Here is a 25,691-nt window from a genome sequence, read left to right as displayed (position 1 = left end):
ATTGGGCGCTCCACCAGTATTTTATTGTAACGGTCCCGCAACTCCGGTGTAAATGACTTTTTCTGGCGTATGATGGCTTCCTAAACTTCAGCAGAACCGGGATTTTTACGGTAATGGCGGACGCGTTGCTGCAATGAACGGGCGAAAAAAATGAAACGTGTTTCAAGAACAGTTCATTTAAAGAAAAATACTGACATTAAAGCTATGTTGCATCTGCGGTACTACTCTGTAACGTATTTACGTCATCGTAGCCCTGTTTTAATGGCACGAATTCAATTTTTATAAAAAACGTTTTCAAGTGTGAAACAGAAAAATAACTTGTGTCAGCCGGCTCTGAATTTATGTCAGTAGCAGGAGAAGATGATTCGAAGATCTCATTAAAATACTTGTGGACGTAGCCTTGTCGATTACTTAAAATGCTAAAATACTAAAACAGTGTAGCTGCAGCCTTCCTCGGAGCATAGCCTATACCTTGTGGAAGATAACTACAAGACGGCCGAAACGTCCATTGCTCTAGCATTTTAAGTATCTTACGAGTTGACGTCGCGTTACAGCGGGAAGAATTTTAATGAGATTGACATCGGGGCATGGCTGCTTACGAATTTATGCCAGGGATATGCAAAGTTTGCCGGTTTCGAGCGTAAAAGCGCGACAAACGAGCGTAGTAAATGTTCTAGTAATTTTTCTTAGCATTTGTAAAACACGAGATGTGAAATAGTCATAGATTACGTGATATGAGTTAGTTTATCAGCTCTACATGGGGGAGCGATCAACACAGCTGGCTTCGTTTTAATCTGGTGAACTTGACGGACTGAGCTCCTGTGAACGTGCCGGCACGGAGATCCGTACGCTATGGCTGCTCAGGGGGAACTGATGATGGCGACATGTTTGATCCCAGTTCCCCCTGAGCAGCCATAGCGTACGGATCTCCGTGCCGGCACGTTCACAGGAGCTCAGTCCGTCAGTTCACCTGACGATGGCGACATGTTTGATTGCCGAAATGTTGTGCCCGTTGGACACTATAGACCGGCAGTACACCCGTCGATATTTTGATTATCAAATACGCCGGGAGAAACTCAAGAATCACAAGATTTGAGTAATTTTACTGGAGTAGTTCGCAGCCTTTCTTAGACCATTATCTATGAGTGCAATTAGACATTAGGTAGTACTCCCGCCGTTCCCCCTCCCCACCCCTCTGCCGTCTGTTACCCCCTCCCTCCCTCACATGATCACCAACTTTAGCACCTAACTAAACTGTAGAATGAAAGACTTTTCGTGGAACACTATTATTTTTAAAATGATGAAAGATGAATGATATTTAGTTTGTGTGTGTGTGTGTGTGTGTGTGTGTGTGTGTGTGTGTGTGTGTGTGTGTGTGTGTGTTGTTTTAGAATGAATGACGAAGGAATTCGAGGTGCGTCGCAAGTGCTACCCACAACTCCTCCTCAGATAAAGCTATCCACAGTGAAGGTAGACACTTGTTACAAAACACACTCCCCGTGCATTACCCCTCTCCATTGCAGCACCAGCTCGACCTGCACATTGCTACCCCATTTTAAAATCAACCAACTTAAATTGTGTGAACTATACTTACTGTTCGTAAATCACGTGATTGCTGCACTCCTTACTTCTGAACTGGCAGAAATTGGAAAACTTCAGGCTGTTAATGCTTCGTGTCTGACAACAGCCGCTAATAGTAATAGTAATAATAATAACAATAGTAGTAGTAGTAAAACTCTGTGCAGCACTATAGTAACCCATGTGTCGTGATGCCAAGTTATACATTACCCTTTTTCGAAGCGAGTAATGATGCAGTATCTGAACTACTGCAGGTACCATCTACAACTTTTTCTTGAGATATTTAGCATTTGTTACGTACAGGGTGTTTCAAAAATGACCGGTATATTTGAAACGGCAATACAAACTAAACGAGCAGCGATAGAAATACACCGTTTGTTGCAATATGCTTGGGACAACAGTACATTTTCAGGCAGACAAACTTTCGAAATTACAGTAGTTACAATTGTCAACAACAGATGGCGCTGCGGTCTGGGAAACTCTATAGTACGATATTTTCCACATATCCACCATGCGTAGCAATAATATGGCCTAGTCTCTGAATGAAATTACCCGAAACCTTTGACAACGTGTCTGGCGGAATGGCTTCACATGCAGATGAGATGTACTGCTTCAGCTGTTCAATTGTTTCTGGATTCTGGCGGTACACCTGGTCTTTCAAGTCTCCCCACAGAAAGAAGTAACAGGGGTTCATGTCTGGCGAATAGGGAGGCCAATCCACGCCGCCTCCTGTATGTTTCTGATAGCCCAAAGCAATCACACCATCATCGAAATATTAATTCAGGAAATTAAAGACGTCGGCCGTGCGATGTGGCCGGGCACCATCTTGCATAAAACCACGAGGTGTTCGCAGTGTCGTCTAAGGCAGTTTGTACCGCCACAAATTCACGAAGAATGTCCAGATAGCGTGATGCAGTAATCGTTTCGGATCTGAAAAATGGGCCAATGATTCCTTTGGAAGAAATGGCGGCCCAGACCAGTACTTTTTGAGGATGCAGGGACGATGGGACTGCAACATGGGGCTTTTCGGTTCCCCATATGCGCCAGTTCTGTTTATTGACGAAGCCGTCCAGGTAAAAATAAGCTTCGTTAGTAAACCAAATGCTGCCCACATGCATATCGCCGTCATCAATCCTGTGCACTATATCGTTAGCGAATGTCTCTCGTGCAGCAATGGTAGCGGCGCTGAGTGGTTTCCGCATTTGAATTTTGTATGGATAGAGGTGTAAACTCTGGTGCATGAGACGATACGTGGACGTTGGCGTCATTTGGACCGCAGCTGCAACACGGCGAACGGAAACCCGAGGCCGCTGTTGGATCACCTACTGCACTAGCTGCGCGTTGCCCTCTGTGGTTGCCGTACGACGTCGCCCTACCTTTCCAGCACGTTCATCCGTCACGTTCCCAGTCCGTTGAAATTTTTCAAACAGATCCTTTATTGTATCGCTTTTCGGTCCTTTGGTTACATTAAACCTCCGTTGAAAACTTCGTCTTGTTGCAACAACACTGTGTTCTAGGCGGTGGAATTCCAACACCAGAACAATCCTCTGTTCTAAGGAATAAACCATGTTGTCCACAGCACACTTGCACGTTGTGAACAGCACACGCTTACAGCAGAAAGACGACGTACAGAATGGCGCACCCACAGACTGCGTTCTCTTCTATATCTTTCACATCACTTGCAGCGCCATCTGTTGTTGAAAATTGTAACTACTGTAATTTCGAAAGTTTGTCCGCCTGAAAATGTACTGTTGTCCCAAGCATATTGCAACAAACGGTGTATTTTTATCGCTGCTCGTTTAGTTTTTATTGCCGTTTCAAATATACCGGTCATTTTTGAAACACCCTGTATATATCTCACTTTTATCATAAGCGATGGACAGGAAAAAGCACAACAAATGTGTGAAGTGGGTGTACTATGTGAGAAACCTGTAATCTCCCCGCATTAATGCTACTAGCTGAGAAAAAGTGATTATTGATAACTTATATAATCAGTATTTAAGACTTAAAAAAATGTTGTAGTAGTAACGATCTTTTGAAGTAATTTGGTATCGTCACTGAAATAGATTCGAATCATTTGGTTTTTAACCCTCAGAAAATTTCATTTTACCCCTCAGGCAGTAATTACACCCATGTTGCAAACCACTGTTTCAGTGTTTTCATTTGCACTCTTATATCCATCGTACAGCTTTTTGACGTCACAGGATAAAGACGCACACACTTGTCACAAGATTGTGAGCCGTGGTTTTTGGTCATTCGTACCTGCTGAGTTTTACATCTACATCGACACTGTGCAAATAACACGTAAGTGCATGGCAGAGGGTTCATCGAACCACCTTCATAATAAATTTCTACTATTCCAATTTCGAACAGCGTGCGTAGAAAACGAACACCTATACCTTTCCGTGCGAGCGCTGATTTGCCTTGTTTTATTATGATCATAATTTCTCCCTATGTAGATCGGTGTCAACAAAATATTTTCTCATTCGTAGGAGAAAGCTGAAATTTGGTAAGAAGTTCCCGCCGCAAGAGAAACCCCTTCGTTTTAATGATGTCCACCTCAAACCCTGTATCATGTCCGTGACACTCTCTCCCCCTGTTTATCGATAATACAAAAAGTGCTGCAATTCTTTGAACCTTCTGGATGTACTCCGTAAATCCTATCTGATAAGAATCCCAGACCGCGCAGCAGTACTCCAAAAGAGGAACGGATAAGCGTAGTGTAGGCAGTCTCTTCAGTAGATCTGTTGCATCTTCTAAGTGTTCTACCACTAAACGCAGTCTTTGATTGGCCTTTCCCACAACTTTTTCTGTGTGTTCTTTACAATAAAGTTGCCCGTAATTTTAATTCCTAGGCATTTTTCTGAATTTACAGCCATTAGATTAGTTTGATTTGCCGGCCACGGTGGCCGAGCGGTTCTAGGCGCTACAGTCCGGAACTACGCGGCTGGTGCGGTCGCAGATTCGAATCCTCTCTCGTGCATGAATGTGTGTGATGTCCTTAGGTTAGTTAGGTTTAAGTAGTTCTAAGTCTAGGAGACTGATGACCTCAGATGTTAAGTCCCATAGTGCTTAGAGCCATTTGAACGTTTGTTTTTTATTGAATTATCGTGTAACCAAAATTTAACGGGTTCCTTTTAGCGCTCAAGTCGATGACCTCACACTTTTCATTATTTAGGGTCAACTGCCAATTTTCGTACCATATAGTTATCTTTTCTAAATCGGTTTTCAATTTGTTTCGATGTTCCGATGAGTTTACTATGCGCAAAGAGTCTAAGGCGGCTGCTCAGATTGTCTCTAAAAAAATCGTCAATATAGATAAGGAACCGCAGAGCGCGTATAACACTGCCTTGTGGAACGCCAGAAAACTGAATCTCCCGATTTTTGGTTTTTAACAATGGGTTGCTCACGACTTTCAGTATGACACTCGTAAATTATATGTGTTGTTCTTTTTAGAGTAGGAGGAAATTGTGTTAGGTTGTAAGCTGCGTGTGCTCTATCGTTGACGTGTGGCGAGGGCGCCAGTGTGTAAGCATCCAGCTGCTGGCGAGTGCATGCGTTGCGGGCAGTTGGGTTCCGCTGTTTGGTGTTTGGCCACCCCTTGTTTTCTTTTGTGCCGCGCTCCGCCAGCCTGCGCAGTGTATTGTTTTAATTTGTGACATCCTTTACAGCCACATTAATTGTTTCCCTTTTGTTTCTTTTCCACGCTGCGCGCTGCAGGAGTGAAATGTAAGTACCGGGCCAACAGCACTGCTGGCTCTTCTTTTTGTGACTGCCCTGTACTGTGCATGCTTTTGTTTTGCCGCGGCATGCTTCTGCGTGTGTCGGCGGTCTGTTTCACGTCACCGGAGTGCTAGCCGAGAACGTGTGCAAGTTACATAATGTGAAGAGTTTGTGTAAACTCGCACTCTGCAATGAGTTTTATCACTGTTGGGCTACTGCCCCCGTTGACTGAGAGGACACACATAACAGGATCAGAGATGTGCGCCAACAGCATGTTGGACAGTGAATTGAGGTTTTTTTAAACTTGTGAATTAGATGTATGTAATGGATCTCTACACTAGGCTTCAGTATTATAAATGATTAGCAAACCAGAAATCTTTGCATGTGCTCATGGCTCTTTCTCTGGTTAAACTTAGAAGTGTCTCTATTATTTTGTTTGCAAAGGTTAGACTGTAGACATGAAAAATGTTAATAGAAATTTAATTTGAAATAATTGATGGAATACGCGCATGAGATTTTTGGAAGTAGGTTCACTATAGATTCAATTACGCTGTGTAAAATTTGCTTGCGCATATTATTTTCAAAACGTGTAAGTAAAATATTTCACCCACGAGCTTAAAATAAGTTCAGTTCCTTTTTTTTATTAAAATTTGCAAAGCCTCTATGAAACAGCACATTATTTTGCTTTCTCACTTCTTCCATAGAAATGTTTGTGAATTTTATTGTTTCGATCGAGACGCGTCGCAAAAGGGAGTACTAAGTTTGGTATATTTTGCTAAACGTAGAGAACTCGGTATTCTGATAACTGCTTATTTTTATATCTAAGGTTATTACAGATGTCAGAAGGCAAGGAAACGAAGCTAGTTAGCATGGTTTTCTGTATTATTCAAGTAACCACGCAGTATATAACGTGGAGCTAACTACGGAAATGTTCTTAGACAGCACAAAAGCAGACGCCGTGGTGCTGACAAATCTAAAACTGTAATAAAAGAAGTATAAGCATATAAAGACTGTAACCTGAAACCGGCCACAGAGGTAAAATAGAGATTAGGCGTCGTTATCGTTTCTCAATAACGAAGTGCTAATGTCTAACACTGACTTTATGAACTAATGTCCATGTGTTTGTATTGATAAAACATGGAGTACACATTTGGGCGTGACGTAGCAAGCTGGTTGCAGTTTGATTTCTGTTCCCTCTGGGAAAAATCTATCATCGTTCAGAACTTCAGTTAATATGCAGTCAAACGTAAGTAATTATTTTCTGAGTAATATGTGCAGACAGTACTGGAGGTTAATTGTACTAATGTAGTTTTCAGTCTTAACCTTTAACTTTTTCTGAAATGAAATGACGAGCGACAGGAACTAAACTAGGCTGTACTGCATGCAAAGCAAGAATTATCGAGTGGCCAAAATGCGGATTCAGTTCAAATTCGTTCAACGTCTCTTGCCCAGAATATCTCGACATCTGGTGGCAATAACAGTCCACATCCTGTTAGGCCATTACTTTTGTTCTGAGGCATCAACTGCAGACAGTGCACATGTTCGAGCTGCAACAAATATTTTTCTAGTCCTGAATAATTCCAAAAGAGGAAAAACGGCAAACTTGTATCGTGGTACAGGAGGTAACTTAAGAATGGATTCTCTTTAAATGAAGACGATGGAAGATGCCTCTAATTGGAGGAAGGGGCAAGAACTCCGAGCGAAACACGGAGCAGACACACAGCACGAGAGCAATTACGCGCCTGAAAAGAGAAACCCAATACTACAAAGCAACAAACGACAAAGTTTTTTGAAGCTAGCTATTGTGGAACCAATACAGACTACTAAGAAGCTATACAGTGTATCTAAAATGGTGATATTTTGTCTTGTAGGTCAGAATGGACAAATGTTAATCGCCTCTTCCAAATTGTACAAAGTGAAATTGGACGTTAGAGTGAGAGAAAGGGAGACTTGTGTCCCTTTACTTGACAAAATTGTAGAGCCTAATCAATTATACTAATTGACTGTAAATTCATGTAGAATGTTTCTTACTTATTCTAGTTTCGTAATGAACATTTGCTAAAATATATACCTTTCCATTGTAGGATCCCATTTGCCTTGTATGGAGAGAGTGCAGTTTTTAGATTAAAAATTTTATGTTATTATTCTCAGCGATGCTAGGAATTTATGTAATTTATTGCTTGATGTCTATGGTGACCATAAATTCAAATACGCTCCATGAATATTTATTGTCATCAGTACGATAGTGAAAGCAGTTCTCTATACCACTCTTTGGCCGAATAAAAATATTTGGCATAATATGCATTTAGAGCACAAATACGAGGGGTGTTCAATAAATACTGAAACACTTTTTTTTCTCAGCCGGTTTTCCTTGAAAAAACGCGGAATTTGTCGAGGGACATCGTGGCATGTTCTCGCTTCAGCCCCTACAGTTTTAGGAAGTTCCTATAGGTGGCGTCTGTAACGGAGATATGTTACAAGCAGATAGCTGTCATTGAGTTTCTTTCGGCGGAAAACCAGAGCATCGCAGATATTCAGAGGCGCCTGCAGGGTGTCTACGGAGACCTGGCAGAGAACAAAAGCACGGTGAGTCGTTGGGCGGGGCGTCTTTCATCATCGCAACAAGGTCGCACAAACCTGTCCAATCTCTCAAGTGCCGGCCAGCTGCACACATTTGTGACCCCTGCTATGTTGGGATGTGCGGTCACTCTGATTCGAGGTGGCAGACGGATCACACTCAAACACCTCCACCGCAAGTGGAAGTCCCTCTTGGTAGTGCTGACACTCTGGTCCACAAGCTGGTGTACTCAAAGGTGTGTGACCGCTGAGTTTCTCGTCGCCTAACTGAAGACCATATAGAGCAACGAAGGACCATTTGTTTGGTCCGATGAAAGATACAAAAGAGTGGGGAATTACATGTTGTATGGAAACGATGAATGTAATCAACCAGCTTTTTTTTAAAAAAAATCGCGTTATTTATTTAACGCCTCTCGTAGTAAGTCACTGCTCCATAGCCTGGCAAAACCAATGCTCTTACCTCGGTAATAATTGGTAGCATTCAACCGTAACTTTTACCCTACACAACTCAGCAGCCCGTTTTGAGAGACAATGATCTTATCATCAGGTTAAAAAACTTAGCTCGTGAGATTAATTCGCTAAAAAGTCTACCATCGCGTTTGTGGTGTTCACAAAATAATGTGGAATAAAAACGCATCGGACTGAAGGTCCTCGTCGTACATTAAAATCAACGACTTCTTGCAGTGACTGTCTCATTCCACACCGCACACTGCAGCAGGCCGCGTCCTGCTGATCTGGCATGGGCTTTAAGAGTTTCAAATTGTTGTTTCTGCGGAGCTCCGGGGGTTGTTGCGAACTGACGTGCCCGCAGTATTATATAGTATGCGCGGCTATTGGCTCAACCATAATGCTGTTCGATTGGTCGCCTACGTTTTCCATATTTTCTGAATTTACGGTCGTCAGCTTCTAGCTACTTCGTTAAAGAGGCGTTGCAAATTTATAATCATGTATCGGAAGCATCGTGGTATTTGAGCGACTTAGCGAAATCATGGGAAACCTAAATCAGGATGGCTGGACGCGGGTTTGGAACGTCGTCCTCCAGGATACGAGACCAATGTGCTAACCACTGCGCCACCTCTCGGTACACAAGTTACAATAATTCTTCATGCACCAATAAGACATTTCCCGTCAATTTTTTTACTACAAATCGTACAATTAACGACGAGTTTTCGAGAGATCTGCAATTTGCCGGTGCTTAGAAATGGCATTTGTACATATGGGCTTCAATTGAAAGCAAAATTTGCAGGTCACGACTCTGTACTGATAAAGATGGTGTCATCCGACGTAGGTGGCATCGTCCCATGTCATTGGTCTACGTTAAAAAGCACGTTCTGAATATCTGATACGCTAGGTATTGCCCTGCACGTTTGGAAAGACTCAAAAAAGTGTTCAAATGTGTGTAAAATCTTATGGGACTTAACTGCTAAGGTCATCAGTCCTTAAGCTTACACACTACTTAACCTAAATTATCCTAAGGACAAATACACACATCCATGCCTGAGGGAGGACTCGAACCTCCGCAGGGACCAGCCGCACAGTCCATGACTGCAGCGCTTTAAACCGCGGAAAGGCTCCCCAAAGTGTTTCTTATGTCGGTATGCTGGCCGGTGTGGCCGAGCGGTTCTAGGCGCTTCTGTCCTGAACCGCGCGACTGCTACGGTCGGAGGTTCGAATCCTGCCTCGGGCATGGATGTGTGTGATGTCCTTAGGTTAGTTAGGTTTAAGTAGTTCTAAGTTCTAGGGAACTGATGACCTCAGATATTGAGTCCCGTAGTGCTCAGAGCCATTTGAACCATTTTTGAACCACGAGGCTAAGACACGAAACGTTAGGGCTCATACTGATACATATAGACAGTCGTTTTTCCCTCGTTCTATTTGCGAGTGGAAAAGGAAAGGAAATGATTACTAGTGGTACAGGGTAACCTCTGCCAGGCGTCGGAATATCTATGTAGATGTATGTTACTAACTGACATTTGATTATAAACAAATTTACCAATAACAATGCGTTTTTCGTGGATATTGAATATTCCGTTGCCTTGAAACGGCTTTTGTAATACTCAAGTTAGATCGGTTGATTTGGGGTAGGGGACCAAACAGCGGTCCCTAAGTTTACACACTACTTAATCTAACTTGAAGTAACTTACGCTACGGACAACAGACACTCTCATGTCCGAGGGAGGAATCGAACGTTCGACGGAGGGAGCCGCGGGAACCGTGACAAGATGCCTCTGACCGCGCGGCTACCAATAAATAAAAATTTCAGCACCCAACGGAAATCACCTGTGCCTTTTCAAAGGAAGCATCGCGGCATTTGCCTGAAGCGATTTAGCGAAATCATGGAAAACCTAAATCAAGATGGCCGGACGCGGGTTTGGAAAGTCGTCCTCGAGGATGCGAGTCCAAGGTGCTAACCACTGCGCCACCTCGCTCTGTACATAAGTTACAATAATTCTTTAAGCACCAATATGACATTTCCCGTCATTTTCTTACAACAAAACGTACAATTAACGACGAGTTTCCGAGAGATCTGCAATTTGCTGGTGTTTAGCGATGGCATTTGTACATATGGACTTCAATTGAAAGCCAAATCGGCATGTTGTGATTCTGTACTGTAAGATGGCGTCATCCGACGTAGGTGGCGTCCTCCCATGTCATTGGTCTACGTTCAAAAGCACATTCTGAATATATATGATATGCTAGGTATTGCCCTGCACGTTTGGAAAGATTCTAAAAATGTTCAAATGTTTGCGAAATGTTGTGGGATTTAACTGCTAAGGTCATCAGTCCCTAAGCTTACACACTACTTACCCTAAATTATCCTAAGGACAAACACACACATCGATGCCCGAGGGAGGACTCGAACCTCCGCCAGGACCAGCCGCACAGTCCATGACTGCAGCACCTTACACCGCGGAAAGACTCCCCAAAGTGTTTTATCGCCCGGGCTATGACGTCAGAAACTGGGTATTCTCAACTTTCAACGTTCGAATGCACGGTCTGTGTCTAGACGGCTTTAAGGACGTTAGATATGCGGGCACGCTGCAACGGTAAAAATGAAATAGGAAAAAGTTGTGGTTGCTCATTGTAAGTCTCGCAGCGCTCCGAGTGTGTGCGCGGAAACTCGGCTGTCGTATACCACAACCAAATTGCAGATTGTTGGCGAATACCGCAAAGCGTAGCAGTGCGACTGCACAGTGCGCGCGTGTATATAGGGAACGTACGCTGTGGGGACACGGGGAGGCTAATTGTGAATGCGTCTGGCGCGCTCGCGGCGAGTCGTAGCGAGCTGAGCCGAGCTGTCTGCGGGCGGCGCGGGTCGTCAGGAATGCAGCGCGGCTGCGCTCCTCGCGTCTCTCCTAATTGGATAACAAGCTGGCCGCCGGGGTAGGGATCGGGTGGCCCGTTATAGCGGCTGCCCGCGGGTTCTCACGCAGGGGTAGCGCGCTAAACGGCAGCGCGCGGCACTGCGCCGGCAGGGTATGCTGGCCGCTTCTGGCCAAGCATCGCGACCCACCAGGGGCTACTACCAGGGACGCCGGCTATCGCTGAAACCAGTCCTTTTCAGTTATTACACTACTCTTCATTAAAATTGCTACACCACGAAATGCAGATGATAAACGGGTATTCATTGGACAAATATTCTAGAACTGACATGTAATTACATTTTCACGCAATTTGGGTGCATAGATCCTGAGAAATCAGTAGCCAGAAAAACCACCTCTGGCCATAATAACGGCCTTGATACGCCTGGGCATTGAGTCAGAGCTTGGGTAGCGTGTACAGGTACAGTTGCCCACGCAGCTTCAACACGATACCGCAGTTCATCAAGGGTAGTGACTGGCGTATTGTGACGAGCCGATTGCTCGTCCACCACTGACCAGACGTTTTCAATTGGTGAGAGATCTGGAGAATGTGCTGGCCAGGACAGCAGTCGAACATTTTCTGTAGACAGAAAGGCCCGTACTGGACATGCAACATGCGGTCGTGCATTATCCTGCTGGATGTAGCGTTTCGCAGGGATCGAATGAAAGGTAGAGCCACGGGTCGTAACACATCTGAAATGTAACATCCACTCTTCAGAGTGCCGTCAATGCGAACAAGAGGTGGCCGAGACGTGTAACCAATGGCACCCCATACCCTCACGCCGAGTGATACGCCAGTATGGCGATGACGAATACACGCTTCAATGTGCGATGTCGCCAAACACGGATGCGACCATCATGATGCTATAAAGAGAACCTGGTTTCATCCGAAAAAATTACGTTTTGCCATTCGTGCACCCAGGTTCGTCGTTGAGTACACCGTCGCAGGCGCTTCTGTCTCTGATGCAGCGTCAACGGTAACCGCAGCCACGGTCTACGATATGCTAGTCCATGCTGCTGCAAACTTCGTCGAACTGTTCGTGCAGATGGTTGTTGTCTTGCAAACGTCCCCATCTGTTGACTCAGGGATCGAGACGTGGCTGCACGAATCGTTACAGCCATGCGGATAGAATGCCTCTCATCTCGACTGCTAGTGATTCGAGGCCGTTGGGATCCAGCACGGCTTTCCATATTACCCTCCCGAACCCACCGATTCCGTTCTCTGCTAACAGTCATTGGATCTCGACCAACGCGAGCGACAATGTTGCGATACGATAAACCGCAATCGCGATAGGCTACAATCCGACCTTTATAAAAGTCGGAAACGTGATGGTACGCATTTCTCCTCCTTACACGAGGCATCACAACAACGTTTCACCAGGCAACGCCGATCAACTGCTGTTTGTGTATGAGAAATCGGTAGGAAACGTTTCTCATGTCAGCACGTTGTAAGTGTCGCCGTCGGCGCCTACCTTATGCGAATGCTCTGAAAAGCTAAACATTTGCATATCACAGCATCTTCTGCCTGTCAGTTAAATTTCGCGTCTGTATTACATCATTTTCGTGGTGTAGCAGTTTTAATGGCCAGTAGTGTATTATTTCTATTATTTCCTGTAATAAACGTATAAAGCAATCGAAGATTGAAAAATTTTCATTCCCTCACTGTCAAGGTCCATATCTAGATTTACATGATTACTCTGTAGTTCATAATTAAGTGCCTGGCAGAGGTTCATCGAGCCACCTTTCAGCTACTTCTCTGCCGTTCCACTGTTGATCAGCCGAAGGACAAACCAACGCTTCAATATTTCTGTGCAAGCGCTGATTTCTCTTATTTTATTACGATGATCATTTTTCATCAGATGAAGGGGTTTATTTGGGGCAGATAGATGAAAACAGTAGTGTAGTAACTAGGGATGGAAGAGAAGGACCGGTTAAAATCGATACCGGTATTTTAGTTCTGAATAGTCTGTAATTTTCGGTATTTTTTTGGTCTCGGTTACAACAGCTGCCGCCGTCTGTCATTAATTGTATTACACAACGGCACTGTCCCTAATCTACAATTATTTCGGGAAAACAGACAAATTAACACGAAAAACAGGATACTTCAAACTCAGTTTTCGTCCTGTAAGCCAAAATGATGGTATGATCCTCGATTACAACATGATTTTTGAGCAGAGTTTCAAAAAATTAGAATCAACCTGAGAATATTGGTGATTTTTATGTAATATTCAGCAACTTATGACTTTTCGAGAAAAGCAGTGGTTGGTGAACGACAAAGTTCCTTTTTTTAATTTATTTAATTTAGTATTTTGATTCTAGTTAAACTGCGTGCCTAGGGAGCATCGTCTCAGTTGTATGACTAGATTCGTGATGTCCTATCAGAAAGCTGACAGTTTGTAATAGCTGACCAAAAGTCACCTAGCAAAACAGAAGTGTTATCTGGGGTTCCCCGAGGAAATCTTATAGGGTATCTGTTGTTCCTGACACACGTAAAGATTTAGGAGACAACTGAGCAGTCCTCTAAGATTGTTTGCAGATGGTGCTGTCATTTACAGTCACGTAATATCATCAGATGATTAAAACGAGTTGCAAAATGATTTACACAAGATATGTCTAGGGTGCAGAAAGTGGCAATTAACTCTAAATCAAGAAAAGTTTGAAGTCAACCACACGAGCACTAAAATGGATCTGCTAAATTTAAATTGCACGATAAATCCCACGCTAATCTAAATGCTGATAATACAACTAAATACTTAGGAAATGCAGTTAGGAATAACTTACGTTGGAACGATCACATAGACAACGTTGTGAAGAAAGCAAACCACAGACTGGGATTTATTGGCACAACACCTAGAAAATGTAACAGATGCTGGCGTGGAAAGTAAAATTAAGAAATATGTGTATGATATCTGTGTGCAAACCAACTGATTTTCGATATGCTAATATAAACAATTTATTAAGAAATATTTTGTTTCCTATGAGTAGTTTCTTTACGTGTAACTGTGGAAGTAACTGTACGTTTATAGTTTGTAACTTTTTTATTCTGCCGTTTTGTTACATTATTCCATGGATTTATTATGTCATCGCTGAATTTTTATCCCAAGCACAACACAGGCTTCAGGGGGGCAGGGATTATGAAACCAGGCGCTTTAATCGTACCGAAGTACAAACTCGAAACACGTTTGAAAACGCATTTTGAGAAAAGATTTTTGTGTCTGTGTGGAAGCTGGTTGAAGGCTTAAAGAATAAAGATTCAGTATACACACTTTGGAGTATTTGTATTACCCTGCCAAATACAATAATTCTCCCTTAAGGGGTACGAGTTGAGCAACGTTACCCTGCCTTCCTTCTGGAGAAGTCACATCTGAAGACGCCCACGAAGTTACGATTTCTACTAAAGTATTTTTCATGTGTAAAAATTGGTATTTTGAAGTGGTGTTTGAAATATTGAATTACAAAAATATGTAGAAAAAAGGAACAAGAATTAAATTAGTGTTGCATCTAAAAGCTTGACTCTTTAGCGCCGTGAGGCAGGCGTCTCCGTTAAATACTGCAAAAGTGCGCCCGGCGCCGCGATTTGGCGACGTAAACGCGCTTAGAACGACTTGGTGGAGGCTGCCGGAGTGGACGAGCGGTTCTAGGCGTTACAGTCGCAGGTTCAAATCCTGCCACGGGCGTGGATGTGTGTGATGTCCATACGTTAGTTAGGTTTAAGTAGTTCTAAGTTCTAGGGGACTGATGACCTCAGAAGTTAAGTCCCACAGTGCTCAGAGCCATTTGAACCATTTGGAGGCAGCCAGCGCCTTCGCCGAGTGACCAGAATGTGCTCAGTCTCGGCCGCTAGCGCGTGCCATTAGGCCGACGCGACTGCAGGTTTATTTTATGAGCTCTGCGCCACCGGCGCGGAGGGGAATATTTGCCGAGTTTCTCTCCAGAGAGGCTCAGCCGCGGAGTGCAGGGAGGGGGGCAAACATCCTGCCGTCTGCCGTTTCTGGCCGAGGCAGGAACCCACCACACCGCGCAGTTTTCCTGCTTGTGACAGGCAAAAGTGGTACTGGGGTAAGTGATTAACTTGCAGCCGGGAAAGTTATCCAGGAAATTCTACGATTACGCACAGGACACTACAGGGTGATTCAGAAAGAGAGGGCTGATTCCAGTTGTTTATTACAGACAAACTCCACTGAGGTGACAAAAAGTCATGGGATACCTCGTAACATCGTGTCGGACCTCATTTAGTTCGGCGTAGTGCAGCAACTCGACGTGACATGGGCCCCAACAAGTCACTGGAAGTCCCCTGCAGAAATACTGAGCCACGCTGCCTCTATAGCCGTCCATAATAGCGAAAGTGTTGCCGGTGCAGGGTGGTGTGCACGAACTGACGTCACGCTTATGTCTCATAAATGTTCGATGGGGTTCATTTGGAGCGATCTGGGTGGCCATATCACTCGCTCGAACCGTCCAGAATGTTCTTCTACATGTACATCTACATCTACGTGGATACTCTGCAAATCACATTTAAGCGCGTGGCAGAGGATTCATCGAACCACCTTCACAATTCTCTATTATTACAATCTCGTACAGCGCGCGGAAAGAATGAACATCTATATCTTTCCGTACGAGCTCTGATTTCCCTTATTATATCGTGGTGATCCTTCCATCCTGTGCAGGTCCGTGTCAACAAAATATTTTCGCATTCAGAGGAGAAAGTTGGTGATTGGAATTTCGTGAGAAGATTCCGTCGCAAGGAAAAACGCCTTTCTTTTGATGATGTCCAGCCCAAATCCTGTATCATTTCTGTGACACTCTCTCCCATATTTCGCGATAATACATAACGTGCTGCCTCTCTTTGAACTTTCTCTATGTACTCCCTCAGTCCTATCTGGTGAGGATCCCACACAGCGCAGGAGTATTCTAAAAGAGGACGGACAAGCATAGTGTAGGCAGTCTTCTTAGTAGGTCTGTTACTTTTTCCAAGTCTCCTGGCAATAAAACGCAGTCTGTGTGTTCCTTCCAATTTAAATTGTTCGTAATTGTAATACCTAGGTATTTAGTTGAAGCTTTTAGATTAGACTGATTTATCGTGTAACCGAAGTTTGACGAGTTTCTTTTAGCACTAGTGTGGATGACCTCACACTTTTCGTTATTTAGGGTCAACTGCCAATTTTCGCACCATTTAGATATATTTTCTAAACCGTTTTGCAGTTTCTTTTGATCTTCTGATGACTTTATTAGTCGATAAACGACAGCGTCATCTGCAAACAAACGAAGACGGCAGCTCAGATTGTCTCCCAAATCGTTTATATAGATACGGAACAGCAAAGGGCCTATAACACTACCTTGGGGAACGCCTGAAATCACCTCTGTTTTATTCGATGACTTGCCGTCAAATACTACGAACTGTGACCTCTCTGACAGGAAACCACAAATCCAGTCACATAACAGACGATATTTCCATAAGCAGGCAATTTCTATATGGGCCGTTTGTGTGATGTCGTGTCAAAAAGTCTTCCGGAAATCCAGAAATACGGAATCGATCTGAAATCCCTTGTCAATAGCACTCAACACTTAATGTGAATAAAGAGCTAGTTGTGTTTCACAGGAACGGTGTTTTCTAAACCCATTTGACTGTGTGTCAATAGAACGTTTTCTTCATTCATAGTTTTCGAACAGAATATATGTTCCAAAATCCTGCTGCATATCGACGTTAATGATATGGGTCTGTAATTTAGTAGATTACTCTTACTATCTTTCTTGAATATTTGTGTGACCTGTGCAACTTTCCAGTCTTTGGGTACGGGTCTTTCGTCTAGCGAACGGTTGTATATTTATTCTTAAGTATGGATCTAATGCATCAGCATACTCCGAAAGGAACCTAATTGGTATACAGTCTGAACCAGAAGACTTGCTTTTATTAAGTGATTTAAGTTGCTTCACTACTCCGAGGGTATTTACTTCTACGTTACTCATGTTGGCCGGCCAGGGTGGCCGAGCGGTTCTAGACGCTTCATTCTGCAACCAAAAATACAAATGGCTCTGAGCACTATGGGACTTAACTTCTGAGGTCATCAGTCCCCTAGAACTTAGAACTACTTAAACCTAACTAACCTAAGGACAGCACACACATTCACGCCCGAGGCAGGATTCGAACCTACGACCGTAGCGGTCGGGCGGTTCCAGACTGTAGCGCCTAGAACCGCTGGGCCACTCCGGCCGGCCGTCTGCAACCGCGTGGCTGCAGGTTCGAATCCTGCCTCGGGCATGGATGTGTGTGATGTCCTTAGTTTAGTTAGGTTTAAGTAGTTACAAGTTGTAGGGGACTGATGACCTCAGAAGTTAAGTCCCATAGTGCTCAGAGCCATTTGAACCATAGTCATGTTGGCACCTGTTCTCGATTCGAATTCTGGAATATTTACTTCGTCTTCTTTTGTGAAGGCATTTCGGAAGGCTGTGTTCAGTAACTCTGCTTTGGCAGCACTGTCTTCAAAAATGGTTCAAACGGCTCTGAGGGCTACGGGACTTAACTTCTGAGGTCATCAGTCCCATAGACACAGAACTACTTAAACCTAACTAACCTAAGGGCATTACACACATCCATGTCCGAGGCAGGATTAGAACCTGCGATCGCAGCGGTCGCGCGGTTCCAGACTGTTGCGCCTAGAACCGCTCGGCCACCCCGGCCGGCTGCACTGTCTTCAAATCAACCGAGAACAATTGTGGCCGCAGACATGACATCGTTCCTTCGGAACATGAAGTCCATGAATGGCTGCAAAAAGTGGTTTCTGAGTAGCCGGACATAACTATTTCAAGTCAGTGATCGGTTCAGTTGGACCAGAGCACTCCATGCAAAGACAGCCCACGCCATTAAGGGGAGGAGCCACCACTAGCTTGCACAGCCCCTTGTTGACAACCTGGGTCCATGGCTTCGTGACGTCTGTACCACACTCCAACCCTACGATCAACCCTTGTCAACGGGAATCGACTATCGTTACGAGCGCAGGTGTGGCGCTGGAGGCGGTGTTGTCCTGTTAGCAAAGGCACTCGCGTCAGTCGTTTGCTGCCATAACCTATTAACGCGAAATTCCGCCGCACTGCACTAACAGAAACGTTTGTCGTACGTCCCACATGGATTTCTGCAGTTACTTCAAGCAGTGTTGCTTTTCTGTTTGAACTGACAACACTGCGCAAATGCCGCTGCTCTCGGTCGTTGAGCTGAGGCCGTTCAACACTGCGTTGTCCGTAGTGAGCGGTTATGCCTGAAATTCGGTATTCACGGCTCGATTTTGACACTGCGGATCTCGGAATATTGAATTCGCTTTTGACACTGCGGATCTCGGAATATTGAATTCCGCACCGTTTTTCGAAATGTAATGTTGCACGCGTCTAACTCCAACTACGTTCAAAGTCTGTTAATTTCGGTGCCATTATCACATCGGAAACATCTTAACATGAATCACGTGAGTACGAATGACTGTTCCGCCACTACACCACTCTTTTATACCTATTGCACGCGATGCTACCGCCACTGTATATGTGCATATTGCTGTTTCATGACTTTAATCAGCTCAGCGTGTATTTGTAAAAGACGGAAACACATTACGCGTGCCACTGAATAGAGGAAAGTTCAAAGTTTTGATACAGCTGCGCTGTTGTCTGTTTGTAGCAACATGGCGACTACATCACAAGACAAATAATTTTGTGTGTTGGACTTTGTGCGAAGTCAGTCCATTGTTCAAGTGAAACGTGCATTCAGACGTGGGTTCAGCAAGAAGCCGCCTCTCCACTTTCAGATTTATGACTGGCGTACAAGATTCGTGGAAGCTGGTTACATATGCAAAGGAAAGAGCAGCTCTGGTCGGCCACGCTGATGAGAATGTCGAGCGTATCTGAGATTCGTTTACACGGAGCACTCGGAAGCCCACAAGAGAAGCAACTTCCTCAGACAAAATTGCGGCGTGCTCTGAAACGACGCCTGCATGTGAAGCCTTACAAGCCGCAGTTACTGCAGCACTGCATCCCGGCAACCGTAGCAGAAGTTACGAATTTTGCATTTTAGTTCCCCATGATACGGCAGAGGGCAATTTTTTTTCCGAATGACTCTTCTTTGCAGACGAATCGACATTTCATCTTTCGGGTAAAGTAAACCGGCATGATGTAAGAATGTGAGGAGTCACTAAATCCTGGCGCTGTCGTTGAACTTGAAAGGCATCAAAACTGAATGTTTTTTGTGTCGTTGCTGCTCGGAGATTTCCTGGACCTCTCTTTTTTTGCGGAGGAAACTGTGACAGGAATGTCATACCTAGACATGCCGCAAAACAGGTTGTTTCCTCAACTTCATGGAGATTACAGTAATTTAATTTTCGTGCTTATCAGCGCTGCGCCACTTTCACCTTGAGGCGCGGCTTTATCTTAACTACACCGTCCCACACAGCTGTATTGGAAAAGATGGACAACAAGATATTGTTCATTTCCTTTTGACCTTCCACATTGCATATTTTTCTGAAGGGTACCTAAAAGACAATGTCTTTGTTTCTCTTATGGTAGTTATTCTTCAAGAACTGAGAAATCGAATTGTTGAAATTGTAGATTCAATAAATAGAGGCCTGTTGAGTCATGTGTGGAATGAAATTATCTACTGTTTCGATGTTTTTCAAACAACAGATGGTGCTCATGTTGAGTGTGCTTTGAACGTTCCTGTATCCGGTGACATCCCCAATGTGTTTCCATCTTTCATAGTCTGTTTGTAATAAGCAATTGAAATGTGTTCTTTCTTTTTGGTTTACCTCGGTAGTTCTCCGCTTCTTGTATTCTACTGTGTACAAGCGAAAGTCTAGACGCATAGGCGATATTTTTTTTTTGCCTTATAGGTTGACAGCGATGACATCTCCTTAACCTCTTTTGTTTTGTGCATTCATTGAATAAATCTATTCATAGTATGATATGGGAGCATATTGCCAGCGTCTCTAAGCACCTAGAGAGATATAACTGGAGTGATTCCCTTTTTGAAGGGATTGAAGCTGAAGAAGTTGTTAGCAGAATGCAGGTGCAGTATGGTCTTAGTGATGAAAAAATTTACGAATAGATAAACCGTTATAACCCAACTAATGAATTTTTTTTCAGACTGAAAGACATTAATGCTTGGTTATTTTAATTAATGTTCGTAATCATAAGTAACACAATGAAAAAAATATATTCTATCCGTTTTGTTTTCCAATGCAGGGACGACTGGTACATACAGGGTTATTCATAAGTACCTTTGGGTTTCAGAAGATAACTGCTTAAAAACCAGAAGACAGACCCAAATCAGTGGACAGAGCGTTCTCCAGGTTTATAATAAGAGCTTTGTAAGGGCACCGTTTGCGAAGCGGCATATTTCGGAGCATGCGTGCAAAACATTGACACGAATTGTCCGTGAGGGCGCGACAGCAGCCCGCTTTGCAAATCTGTTCACTGAGTTGCCTTTCTGAAGACGCGAACTACTTTGATGCAACAGTAATGAGCGGATGATTTATCTACATATCTGACGTACCTGCCCCTTAATGGGTCAAATGGCCCTAACCGCTGTGGGACTTAACATCTGAGGTCGTCAACCCCCTATAACTTATAACTACTTAAACCTAATTAACCTAAGGACATCACACACATCCATGCCCGAGGCAGGATTCGAACCTGCGAGCGTAGCAGCAGCTCGGTTCCGGACTGAAGCGCCTAGAACCGCTCGGCCACAGCGGCCGGCGCCCCTTAATACATCTAGCCACCAGGTGTATTACGAATCGAAACTTACAGCGATGCTCCATCCACTGATATGTGTCATTTTCCTATATGTTTCGTAGTTTTCGGGCAGTTGTCAGTCGTTTTATGAAACCCACATGATACGAATGAATAATCTTGTATGCATCCCACTGGTGTTTTGACATAGAATCTATATGTCCCAGTGGTAATGATAGGGTTTATGATCCCGTATTCTCATTTATGACATACATTCAAAAACAAAAAGAATGTCGCCTCACGAAGGAATTATCCAAATGGGACGGGAATGTACATGTAGAAAGAAACAAATGTTCACAATTTCAGAAAAATTGGATGATTTATTCAAGAGAAAGAGCTTTAGAAATTGAGCAAGTCAATACCACATTGGTCCGCTTATGGCCCTTATGCAAGCAGTTAGCCGGCCGGAGTGGCCGAGCGGTTCTAGGCGCTACAGTGTAGAACCGCGCGACCGCTACGGTCGCAGTTTCGAATCCTGCCTGATTGTGTGAGATGTCCGTAGGTTAGTTAGGTTTAAGTAGTTCTAAGTTCTAGGGGACTGATGACCTCAGCTGTCAAGTCCCGTAGTGCTCAGAGCCATTTAGCAAGCAGTTATTCGTCTTGGCACTGATTGATAGCGTTGTTGGATATCCGCATGACGGATATCTTGTCAATTCCTGTACAATTGGTGCGACAGATCGTCAAAATTCCGAGATGGCTGGAGGGTGCTAGCCATAATGGTCGAAACGTTCTTATCATACAATGAAGGCTTTCACGACCTGCTGTTTCAGCTGCCGAGAATTCTTCCGGGTTGTATGCCCTTGGTCCATGGAGCTCTTCTATCCCTTACGTTTCGTCCAAAGCTACATTGGGCATCTTCGGAGGTGCTCCTGGTTGGAGCTCCAACCAGGAGCACCTCAGAAGATGTCCAACGTAGCTTTGGACGAAGCGTCAGGGATAGAAGAGTTCCCTGGACCATGGCCATACAACCCGGAAGAATTCTCGGCAGATTAAACGTTCTTAGTTGGGGAAAGATCCGGCGATACTGCTGTCCAAAGTAGGGCTTGAGAAGCATAGAGACAAGCAGGAGAAACCCTCGTCGTGTTCGGGCGGGCATTATCTTGCTGAATTGTAGGACCAGGATGGCTTGCCACAAAGAGCAACAAAACGGGACGTAGAATATCATCGACGTCCTGCTGTGCCGTAAAGGTGCCGCCGATGACGATCAAAGGAGGAGGAGATTAGTGTTTCAAGTCCCTTCGAGGTCATTAGAAACGAAGCACAGGCTCGCATTAGTGGAGGATAGAGAAGGAAATCAGCCGTGCTCTCTCAAAGGAAGCATCCCGGCATTTGCCTGAAGTGTTGTGGGGAAATCACGGAAAACCTAAATCAAGATGACCGGACTCGAGTTTGAACTGTCGTCCTTCCGAATGCCAGTCCAGTGTGCTAACCGCTGCGCCACCTCGCCGGGTAACAATCGAAGGGGTCCTGCAACGAAAACAAACGGAAGGCGATACCATCCCTGGTTGTCGGGCCTTAGGGCGGGCGACAGTCGGGTTGGTATGCAACCGCTGTCTGGGGCGCCTACAGACACTTCTTCGGCCTGCAATCTCATTGATTGGAGAATAATTGTCTTCAATGATGAGTGCTGAACCTAAATGACCAGTGAAAATGCTCCTCGTGTTATTCCGATCCAGTGACTGTCAAGAACATATACTTGTATGATGGGTGGCTTCAGGATGATTATACTCAAGACCAAGCAACACATCAACGGCCCCACGATCAGCGTCCATGAGGAGAGACAATAATTGTTCGCTCAGTCATCCAGCCACATCAAGTACCTTGAATGAGGAGATGGATTCATTTGCAGCAAGACAGGTATCCAGTTGGACAGTGCAACTACACATGCAACACCACTGACTGTGAACACGACGACCATTGTTGAGGCTTACGTCGATGAGGTAGCAGAGGGTGATCCGCTGAGAATGGTGTGGCCTACGACAGCACTGGACACAATAGGCTACGTCCTCTTGTCAGACGAGTCCCGGGTCTGTGTATAGCATCACAATGGACATATCCATGTGCGGGGACACTAAAGAGAATGAAAACTGCCAAACTACCTTCGTCATCGGCATACGGTTCCATTTCCTGACGCGGTGGTTAGGCTGCCATTAGGTGCAGAACACAATCACCTCCGGTCTGCATAGCCAGTAATTTGGGCAGCAGGTGTTAGGTTTGTGATGAATCAAGGTCGGAGGCTGTGCCCTCGTGATGTTATCTTCCAACAAGATAAAGCAAGGTGGCATGTTGTCCATGCTGTTCTGACCTACCTCAGTGCAGATGGTGTTTGTTTGGTGCCCTGGCCAGTACGTTCTCCAGGTCTCTCACCAACTGAAACCATCTTCTTGTGGGTCGCCGAGTGACTGGCACACCACCACTCACCAGCCACTACGCGTGATGAGCTCAGTCGCAGAGTTGAAGTAGCATTGAGTGACGTCCCCTTATATGTGACCCGCGGTCGGTTTTACTTGGAGCCCAGTAAGGTTTAGCCATTATTGCTGCCAGATTTGGGAGCTCCGTGTACTAAATTGCGCACACTGTATACTCTGGAAAACCTACGAATTCAGTTATATATTCTTCCTACTGTGCTGTATATGCACAATAAGTAAAATTGCTTCATTTGCCGTCCTTCCAGGTGCTGCAAGTCTAATGGCCAACGCTGTATGTACGGCCTTGCTAAGCTATACAGTAGGGTGGATTTTTAGACATGAATAAACAAATAAGGCCACAAAGGCACCGAAAACGTAAAAATGAATTATTTGACACGGCAAGAAAGCTTGCGGGGAGCACGCGCGTGGTATCTGCCGTTCAGCTCGCATTGGCCCCACTCTGAGCTCCTTCCTTTACTACGGCCAGCTTTGCAGATAAGCGCTGCCCGGGCGAAATGTAAATCCGCATGCGAAGCCCCTGCGTAATGTTCTGCGGACACGCAGGCGGAGGCCGTGGGGGGAATTGAGGGGAGGGGGGGGGGGGGGTGCGTGCGGTTTGGCCGCAGCGCCAGCACTCTCGCCCTTAAACACACATACACACACACACACACACACACACAGAGAGAGAGAGAGAGAGAGAGAGAGAGTCGTAAAAACGCGCCCACATTACAGCTAGCGGTCGCGCTGTGGACAAAGCCGAAAGCGTAGGTGAAACATCTAGCTGGTCGCAACAGGCGTACCCGCAAAACAATGCGGCAAAGAGTTAGGTCGCGGAATAAAAGAGAAATTTTGAGCAACATTTTCTTTAGGCACAGATGTAGCATGAAGTAGTTTTTGTGAGTGTTTGCGTGTGTGAGGGTGTGGGGTGTAGAGTGGGACGGGAACGTGGGCGTGTGTGTGTGTGTGTGTGTGTGAGAGAGAGAGAGAGAGAGAGAGAGAGAGAGAGAGAGAGAGAGAGAGTTGTTTATCCTTTTCTGTCTTTCCGGCTTTTAAATGTGACGAGGAAATATCTTAGTGAACAGTTCCGCGGGATAGAAGAAGCAGGATCCATGGAAACCTCTTTTGTTGCTGATCAGCGAAGAAAGATTTGAGTTTTAACAGCCGGCCGGTGTGGCCGAGCGGGTCTAGGCGCTTCAGTCTGGAACCGCGCGACCTCTACAGTCGCAGGTTCAAATCCTGCCTCGGGTATGGCTGTGTGTGATGTCTTTAGGTTAGTTAGGTTTAAGTAGTTCTAAGTTCTAGGGGACTGATGACCTCAGATGTTAATTCCCATAGTGCTCAGAGCCATTTGAACCATATTTTTTAAGTTTTAATATTCCACCTACAACGATATCATTAGTCTATAGTACGATTGTACTTGGGAATCTGACGAGATACGGTGTATAGACGTTATTTTAACGTGATTCTGATAGTGACTTATGCTGAAACTTCTTACGGCGTATAATTTGTAAAATAAAAAAGCTGTCGTGACTGAAAATTACATTAACTAGAGATGATATTGACGGTACATAAACTCGAATAAGGCAACGGTGGCAGCAGAAATCGGATCGGTCTTTCCTTGTCGGAGGAACCTATCCGGGCATTCATCTTAATCGTTTCATATACTCTAAGGTAGGCCCCTCCCACTCCCAAGTCCAGTACCTTAACAAGGCGCCGCTTCACTCGGGTGGAGCGGTTTCAGGAACGCTCCACGGGCGCCAGAGAGCTTCAATTCAGTCGTACTGAGCTCAGCTGGTAAGCTATCCAACTAGATGCGACCCCTCCAACACAGCTCTAGCCAGTCTCCGCGAGTTGTGGCCTGCCACTGATTAATCAACACTGCACTGTCTACATTTCTTTTTAGATCCGACCACGTTTGGTATCAGTTATTTGTAAGATACAGCAATCAAAATCAATTTTCTCAACCTCAAGTCATGATCGGCACGTTTCTACACAGTCTTAGTAACTGCAAAAAGAATGTTATATAAAAAAAATGTACTTACTTTTCTCCGGCACTCCCAGAAAAAATGACTTAGATTCACTTTTAACTTGTGTGGTACTTAACTATATTCGCCAAGTTATGAACGAGGGCTCCTATAGTCGAGACAGCGTAAGAAGATTCCTGAAAGTTCGAAGCGCAGTTGCCAGCTTTCTACAACGAAACGCTAACGACTGCAAGCGAAAACGGTAGCCACCTACAGAACTGTGACGACACTGAGATGTTTACAAAATCGCGTTA

At 44.7% G+C, this 25,691-nt stretch overlaps 1 protein-coding gene across 1 annotated transcript in view; it reads left to right on the top strand.

The window, feature by feature from the left end:
• The window catches only part of LOC126271950 (neural-cadherin), a 1,775,154-nt gene that overhangs the window by 587,035 nt on the left and 1,162,428 nt on the right, over positions 1-25,691 (top strand). The window lies entirely within an intron of this gene.

Source organism: Schistocerca gregaria, chromosome 5 (assembly GCF_023897955.1).
Source record: "Schistocerca gregaria isolate iqSchGreg1 chromosome 5, iqSchGreg1.2, whole genome shotgun sequence".
Lineage (NCBI taxonomy): Eukaryota > Metazoa > Arthropoda > Insecta > Orthoptera > Acrididae > Schistocerca > Schistocerca gregaria.
The sequence above is the reverse complement of the archived record's forward strand: the minus strand, read 5'-3'. Positions and strand labels throughout refer to the sequence as shown.